The following is a 13,048-nucleotide window of genomic DNA, read 5'->3' as shown; positions in this document are numbered from 1 at the left end:
TGGATAGTATCATAGCTAATTTTGGTACAGCGTAAGTGTGTGCTTATGACATTTTCTGATGACAAAGTCTGGAGGCAGTGTCAAACTAGAAAAGGCCTGGGATATCATAAAGGTCATTGAACTTCAGTTACTGAAAGGGGATGAGGTTAAAATGTACAAAGTGCAAGGCTGCACCCTTTGGAATGAATAACAGGAATTTTCTATTACCAGCCAATAGTTCGCAGTTTAGAAAAGACACTTAGGTAAAAAAACCTAGCATATTCATCTGCTGCAGCAGAATGTACTACCAGGGAGATGAAGCTATGAAACCCTCCCCACATTCTTCCTATGGACAGGCAAGTGTACCACCTATTATGTAAGAATTTCTTATAACCTTTTCTAAAACAATGTAAAATGGGTGACAGTCTTGGTAGAAGAGATTGAAAGGATTTAGCTTATTACCTTATTTCCTTATTTAAAGAAAATCTGAGAAAAGGTTTATTATTGTTCCCCACATGTACTGGGATAAAGGAGGATACGAGAAACACTGGAAAGAAAGATCCCTACTGTAGAACTCAGTATCAGCATAAGATCAGCTGAGAAAATTGCCATGAAAATTTATCATGGAGATTATAAAAGTTCCAAACTGTCAGGAACATAAAGTACTGCAACAGCTTCCCAATGGGAGCATGAAGGCAAAAACTCCAAACCTGTTTTGAGATGAAAGCTTGATAAATTTACAAATGGGATTATGTGACTTGTTTAGCTGCTGCAGGAAGGAACTAGACTCCATAGTTCATGAAATCTTTTCTGATCCTGTGTTCTATTTAGAAAAAAGCAGATGAGAAGTTTTAAGCAATGAAGGAAGCAAAAGGCAACAAGATTTCAGTCCAAAGATAAAGGAACAAAATGTAAATTAAATGCTGCTGTGATCTGATCACCTGGACCGAGGTTAGCTGGCAGTAAGGCAAACTCTTTTACCTGAAATTTTGGAAAACATTACTATTCTGTTTCTTTACAGCATACCCAGATGCTTTTACAACTACAGGTCTGGGTCATTTCCAAATGCTGCTGCAGGAAATAGATTTGTGTCCTCTCTGAGCAGTTCTCCTTCTGTTTCAGTGACAGCAAATGAGAGCCTGTTTTCACTATACTGATAGTCCAGAGCCACAACCTCTTTTGGTAAGGCTCCTGTATACCTCCCAAAAAACCACTTTGCTCCCCAGGGGTATTCCCTGTCTAGCAACAGCTTTCAAGTCTTAGCCGGAGTGTGTCTGGCAGAATAGAAAGGCGTTTCTGTAATTTATGTACCTGTGATACCTTTCTACAGCTGCACAAGCCTGAAGGTTTTGTTTGACCTAAAGCTTAGCTGGTTTTGCTTTTTATTGGACTAACTGCTCTTTTTGGCAATACTCTTCATAAACCTTGCCTTGAGCTTCTTGTAAACCACAGGGGAAAGTCAAAACCTAAAAGCAGTTCTTGGACCACCTTACTTACAACAGAAATGGTTTTCAGAAGTCTAAATAAACTCATAGCCAATTTTTCACCCTGGTCTTGGGTTCTGCATTTTGGTGTCCTTGTTTGGCTGGATGCTCGTCTCTGGTTACAACCCACCTGCCACCGTCACACTGCCTCCATCACTGCCACAAGTGGATCCATTCCCTGATGACAGCCATGCCCTCACTGGAGCAACCTCCCCTCGGACGGTCTTTTCTCCCCAGCCTGGGTGATCCCAGGGCCAGTCGGTACCTGCCTCAGGCTGGAGCCTCCTGCACTCCCACCCCAGGGGCTCCAGGGATTCCCCGCTTGCCTTTCCAGGCAGCTCTGGTGGGCCACGAGCTGGAGTGAACGGCAATCCCAGCGCCTCAGAATTAGCTCGTCACACCTGTGTTGTCCCCAGGCAAGAAAACCTCACCCTGCCCCTGCTAAGTCCAGTTGAAGCCTCCAATTCAAAAGAAAGTGGCCCCTGTCTCCCCACAAAAACCAGCTAGTGTGTCCATGACTCCCCTCTGGGTGTTCCTGCAATTTACACTTTTCCACAGTGGTATTTCACGGTAAGGTCACAGCTTGTAAACTCTTCGGGTGGTTTCCTCAGGCGGCCGAACACGCAGGCTGCACTTTTATTTTAAGGAGAAATGAGAGAAGCCTTTGATTACAAAGGATGCTCAAACGGGTCTCTATAATTTTGATTTCTTCCCTCTTTAAGCTATAAATATAGCTGAAGATTACAAAGGGTTGTAAAGTAAATACCAAAAGACAACATTTACAATTTTCCACACAGCTACGCCCTAAACCGATAATATAAGGAAATCTGTCCAAAACTTTGAAGTGCTATTACAGTTTGTTATATGACAAAACACCGGGGTTTCTGTGTATTTATTTAGCCACCTACCACTCCCTCACCCAGTTTTTAAATCCATTTGACTGCTATATAGAAAAACATAATATTAAGGGGAGTTGTATTTTCAAGTTACTTGTATTACAAAAACATTAACTGAAAGCAAATTCATGCTAACAATGCATCTTTGACTTGTACTTGCATGATAAAATCAAGATCTGCTTTTAATCTGGTGGGGGGTGTGGGGAGGAAGTTTTTGATCTGATACACCTATTTTCTCCAATTAAGGAGAAAATTTTCTTCCCACTGGATGTTCTTCCTATGATTCTAGCAAGAAACTTTTAAAAATAATTTTGACCTTGCGTTCCATTAAATAAACAAAACAAGCCACAAAAAGACAGATTAGTAGTATTATTTGTGCTCATTTGGGAGTGCATTGAAGGCAGCAGTTGTTACAGATTATCTAAATTATTCAAATGATGTAACAGAGCAATAGTCAGAATTAGGAAGACTTCCTTTCCCTATGTAAATTCTCTATCATCTGGACTATAGTTCTTCACGTCTTCCAAAACCAGATTCTATTATTGCAGCTGATGGAATTGTATCTGAATATAAGATATATGTATTTTTTTAGTATGTCAGGTTGCACTGCCTACTTTGTGTTTTAATCTGTTTTTTTGCAAAGTGTATTGCATCTGCAGTTCTCTGTGATGTTCCCAACCTAAGCAAAATTGCACTCTTGCTTTACATAGGCATCCTACATTGTGATTTCCTTTTAGAGCATTATCAGCAGATTTAGTATGAGTTAAATCTCTGATCTCTTTTCATAGTTTGGTCTACTGAAGTTTATGGCAATACCTTGATGGATCTGAATTCTCTCAACAAGGTGCTGGCTGAAGGTTCAGGATGCTTATTTCTCAGGAACAAATGGTAAACTTTTCCAGTAGGAGTGGACTTAGTATTTACTGTGTAATGCAGCTTCTCTTCTTTGCTGCATTTATAAGAAAGCCTTTCAGTTTGTATGGGAAAGCTTGAGTAGAATCCACTGAAGTCATGTGTAATTTGGCTGCTAAAGATTTGAGAAAAGCTAAAATAAAACATTTGGCATAAACACGTGGTGTTTGGACTGCAGTGGTGTGTTCTTGGAACAAGAACAAAAATATTTTGCCTCTAAATGAAAATATTTTTAATTACAGGAGAAACCACACTGAGTCTGTGATGCCTGTTTGAACCCTTGTGTCTACAGAAATGCATTAACAGTAAATTTTAAGTGTTTCCATCAGATGGGTACTAGGCATTGGATGGGATTCTTAGTGCAAATAATTCTACAGTACTATATAACAAGTTCTTCCTAATATTAATAGAAGCTATGTTGCCTCATTTTAAACAGTTCTGACAATTACTCAATTGTCTGTGCATCTAAAATTTGTACTATGCATCTAAAAATATTAAATTGCTAGTGCTATGTGCATAGGTGTGTAGCAGCATTGATAGATATGTGCTCCAGGCATTCTGTATGCTGCAAGATAACTGAAGTTGTAAAGTGTAATTTTTGTGAACTTGCTACAGCCTTTTTTGAAAAGGAGGTATTTATAGGCAAGCTAACCTGAAATTTACTGTTTCTGCAATGGAAAGTTGTAACTAGCAAAGAGCACACAATCTGTTCTTCTGTAATTTTAGACAAGACAGGAGTAGTACTAAACCAGTTAAAACCGCTAAGCCAACTCCAATTACTGAAGTAATTTACTGAGATTACTCAAGAGCATAAGTGCGGGTACTTGTGAATATGCCTTAGGATTTATCATACCCATAAGGAGTTCTCACCTCAGCTCTGTTTCCAATGAACAGAGTAGAATTTTCCATTGCTTTCCCTATACCATGTATGTATCAGGCTTAACACTGGTTTAATGGAATTATGGCATACTACTAATACTGCATATCAGTTCACTGCCTAAAATTATTGAGGAATATTTGAACCTTTATGACTGTAGCCATGAGGATTAAATGAAGACAACCTTCCATGAAGCAGAAAGAAAGGCTTCAGGAATAATATTGTCCTTCTGTCTTTCAATGTTCTTTGTTAGATACTGAAGAAGGTAGTTTTTTGAGATGTAATACTCCCCCAAATACTGATCCTGCCTAAAAGCTTCTTGACTCCATCATCTGAGCAGCCAAACATTGTGGTGTGTGTGTGCAGGCTGTACCACTTCAAGAACAGTCAAGAAAAATGCTTTGTGTTGGTTCTTTGAAAAACCACTGACAGCAATCCAGATCATGAGTCTCCTCTCAATTCCAAAAACTGAGTGGGTGCTACAGACTGTGAGGAAAAAAATAAGACTATATTTGAAATGAGAGATTGTTTGTTACAGTTCACTAATTTCAGGGCAAGATTATTTTAATTTGAAGCTGTACCTCATTGCCTCTTTCAGGACACAAGAAAATAAACTGCCTTTAACATGTTCTTTGAAGAACCTAGAACTGTCTGATAGAGTAAGATTTATCTCATTTAACTTTAGCTGGGTATGTATCAGAACTAAGCTACTTGCTTGCTCTTCTTCTATAGTTATAAGAAAGAGAAAAGAAATTATTTATCCAAGCTGCTTTTGAATGGAGTGTGTTAATTTTTGTCTTTTTAGATTGGCTAAAGAAAGCATACATGACTTACCAAAATTTTAGAAAGCCAAACCACACAAGATGAATTTCACAGTCTGCAACTTGGCTGCATCTTTTTCATTTAAGTTAAACATTTTGGAGCACAGCTTTAATTTTTCAAGAGTTATCTGCATCAATGTGTGTGTCTATAGATAGGTATTTATTAATAAATAATAAGTATTTAATATGTAAATATTTAGGGGTTTATAGTGAAGAATATGTGGAATCAGACAATCCAAGGGAAGGTTACACAATAGGACATTTAAGTCAAATGAGAAACCATAACTATTTGAATAAGGTTAATCTATTTTTATCTTTATAAATGTGATCTATCTAAAGGCAAGTTACATGAGCATTTTGAAAAACTTCTGAAACAGACAAATGAAAAACAGTGGGCTTTGTATTGTCATTATTAACATAAATTGTATTGGTCTCCTCCCACTTTACAGATCTTTCCAGACATGCTTCACTAAAATGGAGGGTGAACAAATACATCTGGATTTGGTAGAGTAATAAACTGAAATCAAACAGTCTAAGCTGAACTCCCATTTTCTAGCATCTAATCTGTTTACCAATTCAACAATACAGCTTTAATTATAGTAACATGATTTGTAATATGTTAAAGCAGGAGGAAATGCTATGCTAGATCTGGAGCAATACATAACAAGAAATTAAAAAAAAAAAAAAAAAAAAGGAACAATGCAGGTTTTACTTGCAGACTCCAAACGACTCTCCATTGCACAAATTAAAATCCTGGAATGCCTTGAGTGTTTCTGAGAAGTCAATGGTGTTAAGGCATCTTGAGAAACACCTTTAAATTCAGCTGGTTTTAGCTGCTTTAGCACGTAATCCCTTTAGAGTCATCATGGAGTAATTGTGCTTTATATGTAAGATTTTTTTCTCAGTAATATACTTAACCTATGCCTCCAATGTCTTATGTGCTATAGAAAATTAATAGAAAAATTTGAATATTGAAAACTGAAATAATATACATTGTAGAGCTGTACAGTTATGTCTGCAGAGTTTTGAAGAGACGCTCAAGCTAGATTCAAATGAGCTAGCTCAGCTACTGGAAGCAGCGTAGCCATGGCAGTAAGCAGTTCAGTGTCAGCTGTAAAATCTGCCTGTAAAGGTAAGTAAATATTTGGAAAACTTGCTGGCACAGAGTTCTTGTGCTACAACAGTTGCACTGCTTAGCTACTTTATAGGCTGCTCAGGATGACCCCAGCTTAAGAAGACAGCGTAGCTGTACCTATTGGCTGCTGAATGCCTTGCACAACAGCCTTGGAAGTGCTCATGGCAAGGAAAATAAATGAACAACTATACTAGTTCTTTATGAGTATCTGTGTAGTAATCTCTTAGTTAAAAGTGTGAGACCATGACAGATGCTTATTCCTAGTCTTGAGCTGTCAGCACCTTTTCCCTCCCCGGGGTACTCAAGTATCCAACATGTTATAGGGGAAGTGATAATAATTATCAGTGTATTCAATGAATATTACCAGGTTTGGTACGTATATGTTTTCTGTAAACAATGTGTTTACATATTCATCTAATTACTCAAATGATTACTTTACAAACTTGTTTTTGTTTCTGCACTCTCAAACTGAGGACTCCAGGACAACTAGTGACTTTGGCCAGTACTGTTTCAGAGTGCCCATGCAAGGCCTGAATTCCATTCCTCTTGAAAATTGCAACCCCAGATCATTATCACTGGGTTGCTTTATAGTGCAGCCGCCATTCTGGGGAATATACATGTGGTGAGACACTATTCAATGTGCTGGTGAGTGTTAGTCTCATGCCTCTAGGACCGATCATTTAATATCCACATGGTTTTGTTTCCTGCCCGGAAACAACACAAGCAGGCTAGCACTTCTGGGGCAAAGAGATAGCCCCTTTTTTTTGAGGCCTGTTATCTAAACGTACTTTGCACCACTGCTTCCATAGCCGGTGTCTGAGCGTGGTTTGTACATGGTGATTGAGGTATTATTAGCAACCAAATGATTGTTAGAAATCACTATAGCTAAGCCAGCTGACTTTACAACTCTGCTGCCCTTAAAATGGAGTTCAGTAAAGGTTTTTTTCTAGAATCTAATTTGGTTTAGACATTAATAATTTACAGGCTTCTTTTACAAGACACCACAAAGGATCAATACAGATATAAAACATACCCACTACTGTATATGCCAACTACTGCAAAATGCCACACTGTTCTTTCCAGAGGACAAACTGCAAACATATGCAGCATTCAATAGAGATTATTTTCTTTAAATCATACAAGCTATCCATTAATTCAATAGCTTATAGTGATTTTTATCTTTTATCTTTCTTCTAATTACAAAGTCAGATACCAACCAAAAAAAAAGTTGCTTTCCAGTGCTCAGCTCAGGGAAAAATAATGGCTATTCATTTCTCAGGATTTATTTCTATTTTAAATCTGTGTATGCGTGCTAATAGTTAGAACCTGTGTTTCCATTATGGGGTTAGCAAGGTGTTTGATACATATTTTGTCATTTATGCTTTTATGTACTTATGCACAAAAGGAAATTGGACATCAGAAAATGTGGTTATTTAGATGGGCTATACTTATTTGGCTTTACAGTTACAAATAGGCAAAAAAATGTATAGCAATGCCTTTGTCTAAGTTGTACAAAGTACATAGATCAGTCTTTATACTATTATAATTAGGCTTCAAAAATTAATATTGATGTGAGTTATGATAGCTGGCTTTGTCTAGAATTATTTGGATCTCATTTGAAAGTTCTACATTTGTGACATAAATTTTGTAACATAACCAATTCACATAAACAGAATCCAAGAGAATCTAGAATGTAGTGATGCCCTAGTATATAATCTGAAAATTTAATTGACATTAATATCTGACTGTAATCTAGTTGGTTGATCTCAAAAAGTGGACAAAAACCAGTGTAAGTGGTTAGCTGCCGTAAACAGCAACATCTTAAGATAGATTACATTACCACAGACCCAGCATTTATGGTTTCTAATGTGAAATCTCAGTATTTTTTCCTAGAATATGTATATGCAGAGTTTACCACCCAGCAGTATGAGATAACATCATAGTCAAGATTTTCCTGGTTCCAAAACCAGCATAAAATATACATTTCTTTAAGTTTGAAGAAAATAAATATTTAGAAGTTACATTTAGTTTATAATCAAAAAATATGTTTTGCCAAACTCCCGTCTGACAGGTTTTACTAGTTCTTGTCTTCAGGTTTCAGTGATGAACCAACACAGGATTTACCCTTGGGGTAAGCAGTTTGTATAATGTCAAATATGTGACTATGTGGAGTGTAATACAAACTTACCCTTCCCCAGGTGTGGCCATTATTGTTAAAATTTAAATAACAAAGTAATACGTACCTACGCTTTCATTTGACCTTGGCTGCTGGCAGTGTTTTAAACCACATGCCTCTACTGCCTCTGCTCCTGAGAGATTCTCTAGTGCGTTTTATATTCTGGATTAAAACTAATGTTATCCAGATGCCCTTATGCGGGATATTTTTCTGTATAATATTGGAATGACTCAGCACTCCCAGTGCAGGGTCTTAAAACCTAGGCAGCTACCACTAGTATGTAGTCATGTGTCTAACTTGTGCTTTTTCCTTTAAAACTTAAAAATATCCTTCAGAACCATTTGCCAATTTTACTTGTCTCTATTCCCATTATCTACAGTGGAGGGAAAAATTTTAAGAGCCCAGCCTCACTTCTCTTCACTTGGAATACTTTAGTCTAATTAAAGTGTCTGTCTTTGGAAGGTATTACTTAACTTCTTTTTCAGTGTTAGGGGTTCAGAAACAGCAGCAGCTGTAGCAAAGGCTCAGTGACAGTAGGCCACCACCGGCAGTGGCAGCTCTTGTCCCTGTGTTAGATTCTGCATCATTCTGAAATCACTCACTGACCAAAAGCAGTGCACATACCACAGAAATTTCCATTGGAAACTCCCATTCTAAGGACAGAGCAAAAAGTATGCCTTTTGATGTGCCACACCAAAATAATACCTTTTTTTTTTCCTATTAAAAGGACTATAAATATTTCTAAATACTAGGTATGATAAGACTGGAAGTCTTCAATTTACCCAGCTAGAGTCTTTCAAGAAGTTCCTTAAATCTCACTTCAGCTATGATAAAATGTATTAAATATCTCTACTGTTGCAGCGTGCTAAACCACCTTCTACTAGGATAGTTAAATACAATGCATATAAGTTTGTTGAGTACTGTTTCTTGATTATCAGGGATAAACAATTTCCTACATTTTCTAATTGCAGTGGTACATGAAAGAAATATAGGGAAATGTTTTAATCATTATTAGGCAAATGGACAATTCTTACACAGACTACTGATGTGTCTTTTCATTGTCTTGAAGTTGAATTCTGCTGTGTCTGTTCTGTTGTGATATCTTAATGTTTTCATAGTCGATTTCCTTTCCATGCTTGTGCTTATTTACAAATTATTGTCTCAATTTGTTCTAACGTACCATACTTTCTGTTTCTATAGCAATTTATACAGATTTGCACCTCAGGAACTCCCCTTTTTAGGCACTGTGGAGCAGCATGTCTCTAATAGTTAGCCAGTTTCCACAAACTTCAAAATGCAGTTCTAATGGTAGCTCACCTTCAGAAGTGAGCTATAGCATCCTAAACTGTAATGGACGTACGTTTCTGGCAGTGTTTCTGTGAGCACAAAAGCAGCTGATCATATTTGCGTGGGTCAGGTGGACAGAAGAGGTCGACATGTCATTTGTCATATACTAGCCAAAAGCAATGGGCACAAGGAGGGTTTCCACACCCTGGGACAAACTGGAGTTGATTCAGCCACTCATACTCTTGCATTAAAGACTGAAGAAGTTGATAATTTAGGAAAAAAATGCTGGAAATAAACATCAGCACTAGTAACGTTGCTTGTTCTCTGCAAATGTGAATCTTCTTTCCATGAACTTGACTTGGATAGCATAAAAAGTAGTCTCAATTTACTAAAGAAAGTTTCTTCCTTGCCTTATTTTTATCCATTTTCATCACTCTCACAGAGAGAACACGAGTACAACATCCTTCTTATACCCCACTCTTAGGGGTTTTTTTCTGACAGTTTAATGTAGTTTAAAAGGGTTTAATCCAGTTTGAAAGTTTGTTTTAACTTGGATCATTTCACTGAGCTGATTTAAGTACCGACACAAATAGTTTATTGTTTTGGAGTTTTTTCTCATAGCAAAGGAAGTATTACATTGTAGCATTTAAGTAGAAGTGAGTACCAGGGGAGGAGGGCTTTGGAGGCGCAGGGTAGCAAAAGCCTCTTTAATTGGCTTTGTCATTCAAGGAAACTGTAATGCCAAATTTAGTTGATGGTATAAAATGCTAGTTCTTCAGAATAAAAGCATTTTTACCCTTACCTTGCATCCAGATGAGAATGTCTCCAGCAACTGACAAACCCTGAGAAAACTTGACAAAACCCAGAAAACTTCCTTATTGGTCCCATGTATAAGGCAATAATTACTGTTAAAACTGAACAATTAAAAAAGTTAAATTGCCTTTTCCTACCTGTACTGTTATCTGCACTTGATGTGTTGTGCAAAGTATACACAAAGTGCACTCAGTTAGCTGTGCTTTCCATTTCTTTTTTCCCACACATTAACATTTTCTCCTGGTGTTTGGTATATGCCCACTTGAGGAAAACTTAGAATCCAAATATAAGAAAGCTTATCGGTTATTAAAAGTCAAAATTGTCTATCAGAGCTCTTTTCTTGGCTTTAACTACCTGACAGTATTTTTATATTGTCTAACACAAATAAATTGATCATCAAAAGTGATTAACATTTTGATCAGACAGTTACTAGAGATTTGACATTGGTTAATGTGGTCTGAGGGGTTACTGCTTACGCAGGAAACATGCATTCCTGGCTTGCTGCAATGTTTAGTAAAATGTGTTTGCATAAAATACTATGGAAGATGTTGCAATATCATTTTTTCCTTCATACTGTAATTTATGGTGACGATTACAAATGGGATTAGAAGTAGAAGAGGGAAATGCCAAATATATAGAAGGAGAAAAATGTCCTGGTGAAGAGATTCAGCATTGAAATTTCTTGACAAAAACCCTACGGAATCTACATTCTTGCAGATACTCAAAACTGGACTGGACAGTCCCAAGCAGCTTGATAGAGCTTTACATTTAGCCCTGCTTTGATAAAGGGTTAGACTGCATGACCTCCAGAGATGCCTTCTAACCTAACCTCTGCTATAATTTACAGTCAACTGCCTGTGCCCTGAATTAATTACATTTCAGGCAGAGGGAAAGATGGAAATACTGTAGGCCAGACAATTTATAATAGAAAATGAATACCCAGTAAAAATTTATGGGTTTGTTTCCACTTGTACTATTTTAAAACTTACTTTCCAGACTGACTTGTTTGAAATATTTTTAATGTGTTTCTAGGCTGAGCTGCTCCGTATTAACTCTAAAAAAAGGCATTTATCACGGAAAGCTTGACCCAGAATTAATTTTAGAGGTGCTAGCAACGGCTGTTATAAAGCCTCTTTTCCTGTTTACGGTAAGAACAGATCTTCTCTTTTTTCTCTTTTTCTTGTACTTATTATTTTGCCAAAGCCAGAGGTCATTAGCAAGGTGAATTTCTGTTCTTTCAATGCTGCTGTCAATATAATGTTAGGAAATACACACAACTGCTGTACAATACAAGTTTTCAGATTTAAACCTATGAAATTTTCAAATAGTTAAAGAAACAGTATTTTAGTTCACGTTTTCCCCATTACTCTTATTGATGTTATTTGAATTTGGTACGAGGGATGTCAAGTCGTTGGGGTTTTTTTAAGAAACTTTATGGGATGTATTGTTGAAACATCAAGAGGTGCCTGCAGTTTCTCTCACACAGTTAATTTCTGTAGACTAAGAAGGGGCTTTCTAAAAGCTAAAATGGTTGCAACTAATATGAGTACATCCATTAGGGCTTTGGATGCTATGTCCCATATCTTAGCTGGGCTAATAATAGCAGTACTTAAGCAACACAAGCAATGTACCTGTATTTTAAAAAACCCAACCTATTTAGTATATAATCATGCAAAACCTTGAGAATTCAATAAATACATAATACTGACAAATTTAACTTTTCACCCATACTCTGTAATATAAGTGCAGACATACAGTCAGTTTTCCAGGTTTTCACTTTTAGGTAAGGATCTCAAAAGTATTTAAAAAAATGGACAGATAAATGGGGAGAAAAACTAGGGGGTTTTCCCCCCAAATGTATGTATAAACTTATTTCAGGGTTTCAAAATACAGTTCCAACCCATCAAAATCTTTGATAGAAGGGGCTGGTCACAGGTCCCTTGTAACTGGGCTGTCAAAGCCCAGTGAAAATATACACAAAATATAATTAGAAGGAACTTGCCCAACATCATAACACAGAGCTGGAAATAGAATTCCAGTCTCCTATTTAAAAATCCTAATATAAACACTAGATTTGTAGTGTTCCCTATCTTCTATACAGCTTGGGAATTTATTTTTTTTTGGCAGGCTAACAAAGTTTAGCATAACACTGTGGGTTTATGTAGCCTTTTTTCCTTCTGTAGCATTCTTGGAACAATGATTATAATATGGTCATGTTAAAAGGATTTTTCCAGCATTTTCTGACTCTGAAATTCCTTCTCATGCTTTATATACCAGAAGCCTGATCTATCTTACGTCTGTGCAAGCACACACACAGCCACTCCCCCTATTACTAATACGGTTGCATTCTGGGCTTATTTCAAATGTCTGAGATTTGTTTATTCTAGACACACTAGATTTCCCACTAATAAAAAGCAGCGTGACATTGGCTCACAGTATATAGATCAGTTAGCTGAAGTCAGGAATCCTCATCCTGTTTCTAATGTGCAGCTGAACCTTGCAGAAGCCACCACTGTACAATCTTATTTTTATCTGATAAGTGGGAAAATCATACATACCTTCATTTCTAAAAAAGCCTGGAGGCATATGGATTAAAAATACTGTACATTATATTACTAATAATAAACGCTTAGAAAAATCAAGTGAATATTCATTATATATTAATCTT

At 36.9% G+C, this 13,048-nt stretch overlaps 1 protein-coding gene across 3 annotated transcripts in view; it reads left to right on the top strand.

Moving 5' to 3' along the window:
* Positions 1-258: 258 nt before the first annotated feature.
* The window catches only part of SGMS2 (sphingomyelin synthase 2), a 61,230-nt gene continuing 48,440 nt past the window's right edge, over positions 259-13,048 (top strand). For 2 of the 3 annotated variants that reach the window (XM_027787673.2, XM_055795540.1), the window contains exon 1: positions 10,753-11,527. The gene's annotated coding sequence lies outside the window, so the exon portion shown is untranslated. Of the gene's footprint in view, positions 356-10,752; positions 11,528-13,048 lie in introns of those variants that run through there. The other variant, XM_027787675.2, reaches the window with a different exon arrangement.

The sequence above is a fragment of the Falco peregrinus genome, chromosome 2, assembly GCF_023634155.1.
Source record: "Falco peregrinus isolate bFalPer1 chromosome 2, bFalPer1.pri, whole genome shotgun sequence".
NCBI lineage: Eukaryota > Metazoa > Chordata > Aves > Falconiformes > Falconidae > Falco > Falco peregrinus.
This window is presented reverse-complemented; position numbering and strand designations above follow the sequence as displayed.